This window comes from Penaeus chinensis, chromosome 20 (assembly GCF_019202785.1).
Source record: "Penaeus chinensis breed Huanghai No. 1 chromosome 20, ASM1920278v2, whole genome shotgun sequence".
In the NCBI taxonomy this organism is placed as follows: domain Eukaryota; kingdom Metazoa; phylum Arthropoda; class Malacostraca; order Decapoda; family Penaeidae; genus Penaeus; species Penaeus chinensis.
This window is the reverse complement of record NC_061838.1, coordinates 24,910,813-24,920,400: the sequence shown is the minus strand read 5'-3', so window position 1 is coordinate 24,920,400 and position 9,588 is coordinate 24,910,813. Positions and strand designations below refer to the sequence as shown.

Genomic DNA, 9,588 nt, shown 5'->3' with positions numbered 1-9,588 from the left:
ATGAATAACAATAAATTTATTAATAATAATAAATAAGAAAATATATGAATAAAAAAAAGTAAAAAAATTAAAATAAATCATAATATTATATATATATTTATAACTATAAGAAAAAAACAATGTAAATATAAAGAAACAATAATTATATCTATATAATTAAAAATAAAAGAAATAAATATATGTTATAACTATATGAATATATATAATAATAAAAATAGGTAAAATAAAGTCTATATAAAATTTATAAATATATGTAAAAACTAACTTTATAATAACAAAGAAAAAAACAAATACAAACTCAATGTAATAAAACAAAAGAAAAAATATATGAAACTAACAAATCATTCAAAAAAAAAGTATAACTAAATGAATACAATCTGAGTATATCACTATTACAAAAAAAGTATATATATGTAAATATAAAATGAATATAAAAAAAATACTAATAATTAATATATACAATTGTATAATATAAATGTATAACTAATTTGTCTCTATAAATGTACCAAAAATATGACAAATATATCATAATCAAAAAAATGTTATCAAAAAAAGAGCAAAAAATATAATTATAAAAACTAATAAATAAATCTTGAATAATAAAAAAGTACATATATATATGATAACACAAAAAAATGAATAATATCAAAAATAGTTTACTAAAAAAAAAAAAGAAAAGTATATATGAAAAGAAACTAATAAGAAAATAAACACTCACAAGACAGTCACACTCATAACAGACACACACAGAAATAATATAACTCAGTCAAAAAACACTTGTGTTAAACCCCAAATATATGAATATAAAAAATATCAATCTAAATAAAAAAAAAAACAAAGACACTCACACACATGACATACACACACACATACATACACACACTCAATGTAAAGTAAATAAAAGTCCAGAACATAAATCACAAAGACATACATACACACACACATACATAAACACACTAATACATACACAGCACATACAACTCACAAAAGACAAAAACACCATAATTAAAAACAACACATATAAATGAAAGACACACACAAAGACAAAGAAAACAAACAAACAGACTATCCAAAGACATGTCACACACACAGTACTGAAAAACAACACAGACAGAACACACTCAGATCATACACCACCAAAACGACTGACTCAAAATAGACACAAAAAATTTAAGAATCAACACAATACATAAACAAACCACAGACATACCGACACAGAAAGAACACACTCACACATACATACACACCTAAAAGACATAAACAAACACAAATACAGAAACATACAAACTCACACACAACACTCACACACCGACACACCACACTGACACTCAAACACATAAATCACACTACTCATACAGACACTTACACACACTCTCATACACTCACACACACACATACACACACACACACACATACACACACAGACACATAACACACACTCACATACACACAAACACAAATACACACCCACACACACACATACACACCAAACACATACACACACACACATACACGACACACACAAACACACATACACACACACACACTCATACACACACACACACACACACATACACACACACACACACACACACACACATACAGCACACCCCTCATACACCACACACACATACCACAACACACACACACATACAAACACACACACATAACACACACACACACACACAACACACACACACACATACACACACTCACACAGACACACACACACTCATACACATACACAGCACACACACATACACTACAAATACACATACACCTCACACACACACCAACACACGCCACACATACACACACGACACACATTAACACACACACACACAACACAGCCACACACATACCACACACACACATACCCACACACACACCACATACTACACACACTCATACCACACACACACACACACACAAAAACACACACACACACTCAACACACACACACACACACACACATACCCCCCCCCCCCCCCCTACCCTATCTTCCGCACTATCCTCTAATTCCCCGAACCCCAACCCATACAAACCAAACAGTATTCATAAAACCAAATCTACACACACACACACACACACACACACAAAATACACACACTCAATACACACACACAATACTAACACACAACCACACCCCCACACACAGATATATACTCACACAACAAACCAGTATATGACACACACATACACGACACATATATACACACACATACTCACACATATATACACACACAGATATACACCACAAATAAACTACACATAGATACGACACGACAAATATACACACCACATACAAACATAATCACACTCACACACCACACAGATAGCTCACACACACCCCCCCCAAATCACCCACCTCCCGCCACACCACACACACACCACACACACACACACATATATGTATACAGATATATACCCACACATACACAACATAGAGACACACACATACCACATATACACACACTATACACACACATATATACACACACATACACACCATATAAGACACACACATACAAACTCATAATACCACGATAGACACACCTAGACACCCCATACACACATACATACACATACATTATACACTACACAACACAATATACTATACACACACACACACACACACCACACACTAACACGCATAGAAAATATATAAACATGACCACACATATATATTATATATATATAAACAACACACATATATATATATATATATTTAAAAACATACAGCACATAATTCTTATTTATAGTACATAAACATACACACATATATATATATTATATCAACATAAACACATATATTATATAAATACACATACACACTTAAATATATATATATATACAGCATACACACACACATATATATATAGTACACATACCCACACATATATATATATCACAGACACACACAATAAATATATACACACATACATCACACATATATATATATATATATAATAGACACATACACTCACATAGATACACATACATACACAGACACACCATACACTCAAATACACACACATACACACACATACACACACACATACCACACCCATACACACGCACACATACACACACTTAACACACACATAACACACACATACGACACCCCCATACAGCACCCACCACCACACACACCAAACCCAAACATACCACACAACCACACACACACCACACACACACACCCACCCACTCCATACTCACACACACCACACACACATACACACACATACTCCACGACCACACACCACCACTCACAACACACACATACCCACACAACCCACACACACACATACACACACACCACAACACCCCATACACCACAACACACACACACATCACACACACACCACACACACAGACACACACACAACACACACACACATTACACCACACACACACACGACACATACACACACACACACAACACCACCACATACACACACACACCACCCACACACACATACACAACACACCAACACACACACACACACCACACACAACCACACCACACCCACAACACACACACACACTACACCACACACACATACACACACACACCACCCACATACCACACACACACACAGCCACACAAACATACACACTCACACCACACACACACATACACACACCATACACACACACCACATTACCACACACACAACACCAAAACACCAAATTATTCCTATCCATAATCTTCCATATATATACACCCCCCAACCAGCACCCATCCACCCCAGCCCATACCCATTATAACCACACACAGAACCAAAAAGCATCACCACAACACCCTACCTACAACCGCACCAGCATGAAGGCCCCCACAAACCAACGTCAATCACAACACCATATTACCAAACTACCATAAAACCTCCACCAATGCAGGCATCCCAGGTACTCTCGCACCATACGTGAACCCATTTGATGCAGAAGAAACCTCCCACACTACCAGATTATTCAGTTCCAACAAGAACATCACCCCCGCTTTCCCAGGATAGGCGCCATTGCATGCATGAAGTAGGGTGCCAGATCTGTCCTTTCATGTTTCCTAATATTTTCCTGTATAGCAGAAATTCATAGTAAAATGACTTTGGTTTATGAGCTAATGGCCAGGCTTCCCGGGTGCCAGATGACGGTATCAACTACCGCAGAAGGAAGGCCCAGTTAAAGCATTTGGTTTCCCTTCCTTTCACAGTCTACAATGTTCTCTCTGATCTAGGGGTTGTCTGAAGGGCAGCCCCACATTCTTGTTTCTTGGTATTCAGTTTGTGATTATATGTGCAATGTCAACCCTTTATTACATTTATTTATTCATTTAATATTTATCTGGTTTTCTGTTTGTTCATCCATTATTTATTTAGTTATTAATATTCTCATTTATTATTATTTGTGTGTGAGTGCATGAATGTTACAGCAATTAACATGCCTAAGCACATGTGCTTTTATTCAGCGATTGAAAATATAAAATACATTAGTAGTGACTTGCATCATCATTTAAGAAGTAGCCAACAAGTCATATGTAGGACAAAGAAACGTGTGTTGATACTGTGACTTTGTAGAATTATTAACATGGCTTAACATGAGGGAAAACCTCTATTTATGTAATTACACCTACTTATCTGGTTGTCTAATGTTTCTAGCTCTGCTTCACCGAGTGCAAATACCCCCGCGTCTTCATCTGGTGGATTGGAGGCCATGCCGTCATGTTCTTCTTCCTTTTCTCGGATTTCTACGTCAAGGCTTACTTTAAGGGACAGCAGAGTGTGAAGGTAAGGCCATGACCACTGGTGTGAACTTGTCTTTGTTGAAAGTCGATTGAGACAAACTTTTAAGGTCTATTTTCCTTTCTCTTTTAAGGAATGGTAATTGTGATCATATTTATAAGGGATTTTGCCAAGTATGAGTTTGAGTATCTTGTTTTTATTCTATTTGTTGCTGTAGACATCTGTTTTTCTATCATATTACTAGCAATAATGATCATTAAGTATAATTTCCCTTTTATTGCTTTTGTCTTCTCTCTGTCCCTTTAAGTCCCCCACCTATCCTCTCCATCTTTTCCCCCTATTTCTATCTGTTTCTCCCTCTCCCTCCCCCCTCCTTCTCCCTCTCCCTCCCCCCTCCTTCTCCCTCTCCCACTCTCCCTCCCTCAATTCCTCTCCCTCTCCCTCTCCCTCTCCCTCTCCCTCTCCCTCTCCCTCTCTCTCTCTCTCTCTCTCTCTCTCTCTCTCTCTCTCTCTCTCTCTCTCTCTCTCTCTCTCTCTCTCTCTCCCTCTCTCTCCTCTCCTCTCCCTCTCCCTCTCCCTCTCCCTCTCCCTCTCCCTCTCCCTCTCCCTCTCCTCTCTCTCCTCTCCTCTCTCTCTCTCTCTCTCTCTCTCTCTCTCTCTCTCTCTCTCTCTCTCTCTCTCTCTCTCTCTCTCTCTCTCTCTCTCTCTCTCTCTCTCTCCCTCTCCCTCTCCCTCTCCCTCTCCCTCTCCTCTTGTTTTTTATCTTTCTCTCTGAGTTCCTCCTCTTCACAGATTTTCCTTGCTTTATCTTCCTGGAAGGTGTACCCTGTGCTCTCATGCTCTCTCTGCCCCCAGGCCTTTGCCAATGGAAAGACAAGACTCAACGGATACACCAACGGCTACCTCAGTAATGGCTTCTCAAATGGCCACGTTAATGGATACACAAAAGTCATGGCTAATGGCAAATCCAATGGCCATGCCAATGGACATGCAAATGGCCATGCCAATGGACATGCCAATGGACATGCTAATGGCCATGCCAATGGACATGCCAACGGCTTTGCCAATGGGCATGTGGCCAAGGGTGAGGACTCCACCTCCTTCCAGACAAGAGCACGTCGGTTGGTGTGCATGAACCCTGAGGCGCTGGCAGAATGAGCCACGCCCCACCCACTACCTCACACCTGAAGGCCAGCCCCAGAAGCAGCATCTTTACTACTGAAGGAACCCATTCCTTGTCGCAATCACTTGGCACAGGGCCAATTAACAGCAGTGCGGTTGCCTTGGCTTCTCCCTCCCAGCCCCTTCTTCCCAGCTCCTGTGCTTTGGGGAGCCTCATGCACAAATAGCAATTCCAAGACCAAAAGACAATATAAATGTCACAGTTAAATAGCCAGATGATTGCCAGTGTGTAAGTCCTTGTTTTCCAGTTCGGTTTAAATTTTGTATTTTAGTGTTAAATTTTTTATTTTGTATATTTTGTTCTTTTTTTTTCTCTCATTAAGATGCTCAAAGCAATAACATTTACTTGATAGAACCTGTGTTTTTCCAGTTAACAGTTTTATCAATATTCATTCTGATAAGATATTTATTTTGAAATGTCTTTCAAGACTTTGGTAAGCATTTAAGCATGGAGATGTCTGAAGAGGCTAAGTGAATGTTGCGTAGAAAGAAAGCCCAAGCAAATCATATGCAAAATTTGGGAGTAACCTCCCCAGTGAAACCTTAAGGTGCTTCAGAGAATTTGGTGGTGTCAAAAAGTTATCTAAAACCAAATAAGATGATACTAATGAAGTTTAAAAATTGCCTCTTGAAATGGGAGTAAACAAAAATCTATATAGGCTATAAGGATTTAAGAATAATGTTACTAAGCTGAATTTTTTTAAGTTCACATCAAACTTGTGTCTTGAAGCTCTGCTGTAGATGTGTGAAGTCTCTCTATGTATTACATAAAATGGCAAACAAAACTTTTTATTTTGTGGACTTGGATGATTTTCGTTAATTGGAAGGAACTTCACTCTTCACATGTTCTGTAACATTAAAAATGGTCAGGCAAAATGATCCAAAGCATATATTGTGTAAGCTAGTTGTCTTGCTGTTGTTTTGTTAGATAAGGAAGATTATCTTGTAAAGAAAATAAAACTAATGTTGAAAATAGATTGTGACTGTAATTTTTTTAAATTTATAATCAGTTACTCATATCAGTACAGCTTACCCCTAATTGTTGATGCACTACAGATTGGAGTGAACTGGACAGAGCACAACTGTAGGCATTGATTCGAATGTCCATCACTCTCTATTGGTGCCTTTTTCATTGTTTATTGAAGGTCATGGACTTGACCTCTCCAACAACCATAGCAATCCCTGCCATATTAAGTTAGGAAATGGGTAAGGAGGTAGTGTGTTCATTGTGCAACTTATTTTTGTACACTGTATGGACATGAAGTCCAGGAGAAATGTGATAGTAGCAGTGAATGCAACATGAAGGTGAATTTTAAGCTCTTGTCCATTCACTTGTTTCATCATATGTTGACGTCATGAGCCTTGCCATGAGGTCGAAGATAACAGCAACTGCTCTTTATATTGAACTTTTTTCTTGAAGATAATGGACACTTCATTGTCTTCAGTGATGAAAAGTTAATCCTATGAATACCTTTGGAAATTTGATAATGGTAATTAGACTATGATAACAATCACTGCTGTAAAACTTTGGGCTTTTCCCTTTTCTTTTTTTCTTTTATCTTCTGTTTAGCTAAACCATACAATTTTCTGCATCAAATTTTACAGTGGTAACAGTAAAAGGATGAAATTTTCAAGGGTACACAGTGTATGAAGAAACAAATAAATAGTATTGTCTGAATGTCACCATACAGATTAGGCAAGACTTAAGATGAGAAACCAGGATATCATTGTTCAGCATAGCAGATAATAGTGTGAATTGTGTGCCTTAGAGCAATTCAAGATGGTCCTTGACCTGTGTCAGCAGAGGAGTAGAATTTGAAAATGAGCACTGCCTAAGTTTTACCTTTACCTTTATTTCTTCCTTTCTAAATTAGTACTAAGAACATTTTATGTAGACATTTCTTTTCTCTTTTTGAGAACATTTAAAGAGGCCCCTGTTGATAGAGGTGATGTGGGTTATTGCAGTTGTAAATTTGATGTAGTGGCACACAATTTGATGTTTGTTCATAGATATTCTCGTCAAGGCCAGAGACCCAAGCTGACCTGCTTGTATTCAGGAACTTTTGTCTCTTGACTTGAGAGGGGACAAATTCTCCAAATAGTAATAAATGTCATGTTAACAAATCACATCACATCAAAGAAAGCAAACATTCTCACCCAGTGAGCAAGGCAGAAGCAAGTCAGGATCTTTTCTTTTCATCCCCTAAATACTTTTTTTTTTTGTGTGTTTTTGTTTTGTTTTGGAAGACTTTCAGGTCAGGATGGAGCTGTCAATACAAATTGGTATTTTTTAATGTTTACTTTTTATTTTCCTTTATTTTTTCTTCATTTTCTAAGATCAAAGAACGACTGCCGTTTTCAAGAAGTTGATGTTGTTAGAGTTTATTCGATAATTCATTTGTTTTGGGCCTCTGTGCATAGGAACACAAGCTCCGCCTTCTTGCCTGACTGTGCTGGTCTTGCCCTTTCAATGCATACATCAAGGAGGACTCGTTCCTTGGGAGTCCGCGTGTGGAATCCGGTGAATGTTATTTTTGTTCTGATTTTTGTTTTCTATAAATATATCTCCTGAGACTTCACTATTTATTTCAGGACACTTCAAACAAAAAAAAATTAAAAAGTAAAAAAAAAAGAAGAAAAAATCCTTAAAAAAAAAAAAAAAAGCATGTTGGCTCAGAAATAATCCTTTGACCCAGAAAACATTGAGGTTGTAGCACTAAATTCCGAGTAAAATGGTTGTTGTAGACCACTCTAAAGGCCTGAGAACACAAATATTTTGTTAAAATTCTTGTCTGAATCAGCGTGCTGCAGAAACACTCTTGTTGTGTGTGATTATGATTTTTTCAGCTCTTTCTTTCCTGTAATTCATTCTCTTTTTTCTTTGATGATTTGCAACCCTTTCTTTCTATTTCTGTTCTGTTATTACAATTCTGTACATTCTGTTGCTGCCATTTTGTATGCGTTCGTGTGCGTGTGTGATTTGCATGTAAGGGGAATCAAGCAGTTCACTCAAGGTGCAAGAAGACCAAAGTTTGTCTCGTCATTATAGTTGGTTGGAGAAGGAATGAAGAGCCTGGAGTTTCTGAAGTTCAGTTGCCAATTCTGTGGCTTTACTTAGACTATTTTAGGCTTCCTTAAACTTCGCTAACTGACAGGCATATGTGTTGTTAAGTGCAGATGTGAATGTTTTGCAATGAGAATTTGTATATGTAAAACATATTCATTTTTTGTACAACAGTGTTTTCTTTCAACCCTCAACAGATACTGAGGTTCAGCCTCTGAATGATTGAATGTCTTCGAATAGGTCAAATATGGGACCGAAAGAAAGAATTCCTCTGCAGATCTATGATACACTTTGTATTTCAGTTATTGCTGAAATAAGAAAAATAGTGATTATGAGACCTGAATTTTAAAATCTATTTAGGTATTTTTGCTTCTACACTCACGGATCCTATTTCATTAAATTATTTCTCCTCCTTCCTATATAAAGTCGACTGTTAAATAAAGCAGAGGCCAGTACAGTGCGTTCAAAAGGACTACAATACTTACGGCCTACTTTGGTTGCCCAAAGCCTTAACCCATTAACTCTTCAGCTTTTACAGTGGCCTGGGGCAACTTTGCATACTATAGCCGAGGATGCAAAAAATAAAGAAAAATAAATGAACAA

The 9,588-nt window shown here is 37.4% G+C and overlaps 1 pseudogene; it reads left to right on the top strand.

The window, feature by feature from the left end:
* LOC125035957 overlaps positions 1-6,898 on the top strand; it is a 58,968-nt pseudogene extending 52,070 nt beyond the window's left edge.
* The last annotated feature ends 2,690 nt before the right edge of the window (positions 6,899-9,588 follow it).